Consider the following 1,294-nt stretch of genomic DNA (forward strand, 5'->3'; position numbering starts at 1 on the left):
TGGTATTCCCCTCCCACAATAATGACCGTATCATCACCTTTGAAACAAAATAAAACACAAAACCCCAACTTTTTATTCTGCAATAATTTCCGGCTTACAGAAAGTTGCAAAAATGCTGCGAAGAATTCCCGTATACCCTTCACCCAGACGCCCGGATGGTCCACTCTACCACGTCGGTTCTCTTTTTCTCTTTCTCCCTCGCTCCCCACTTTTTCCTGGGCCATTGGGGAGTAAGTCACAGACACATGGCTTCTGCCCCAGACACTCCGTGTGAGCCCAGCACACGAGGGCCTTTCTTCCCATCAGGGCGCAGCGGGCACAGGAAAGCCTGGCATCAGGTGGTTTAATTGCACCGTCTCCGACACCCCTGGCCTGTGCGTGGGCCGGGCCTGGGGCTCCACCGCGCCTGGCCAGGGGCCAGCACCCACCTCTCCCCTCCCTCCTGGCCTGGTGCAGAAGGACCGCTCAGCACCCAGGAAGTCTGGGAGGTCGACTCTCGGGGGTGAACCTTCGACTGACAGACTGGGAACCCTCCTCCCGCTCTGTCCTCAGCCCTCGTGTTCGACCTCTTGGGAGGGGCCCAGGAGACAGGCGTCAGCCCCATCGCGCTCGGGGCCGCGCTCGGGAGAGAGCCGTGCGCTGCGGTCACCTTGAAATTCTTTTTTTTTTAATATATTTTTATTGATCTCAGAGTGGAAGGGAGAGGGAGAGAGAGAGAAACATCGATGACGAGCCCTAGCCAGTTCGGCTCAGTGCATAGAGCATCAGCCTGTGGCCTAAAGGGTCCCAGGTTCGATTCCAGTCAAGGGCATGGATCCCTCGCCCAACCCAGCCACCCCTGGCCCAGCCTGACTGCTCCCCGCTGCCCCTGAGGCCACCCTCGTTGTATGGAGCTCACGCTGCCTTGAGACCCAGGCCCTAGTGTCCGGGCTGAGGGACCGGGGGCACAGCCTGCTGCCCTCCTGAGCCAACTGAGTGCCACGGCGGGAGTGTCCTCTTGGCCGGAGCCGCCCAACGGGAACTGTTCTGCAGCCCATTCCCCAGATGCGATAGCTGAGCCTCGGGCTAACTCCATCCACGCGGTCGTTTCTGAGGCCTCTCCTTCAATCGTGTGGGGACGGGGGACCGGTCTCGGCCGTGCTGGGGCCTGGGCCGCACTCAGAGTTGGGAGTTTGGCTGGCAAGACCCACGGAGGAGGCCCACGGAGGAGGCCCACGGAGGAGGCCCACGGGAGGAGGCCCACGGGGAGAGACGCAGGTGCTGACGCCATGTGGGCCGGGGACGGGCTCTCGGA

The sequence above is a fragment of the Myotis brandtii genome, unplaced genomic scaffold (assembly GCF_000412655.1).
Source record: "Myotis brandtii unplaced genomic scaffold, ASM41265v1 scaffold825, whole genome shotgun sequence".
In the NCBI taxonomy this organism is placed as follows: domain Eukaryota; kingdom Metazoa; phylum Chordata; class Mammalia; order Chiroptera; family Vespertilionidae; genus Myotis; species Myotis brandtii.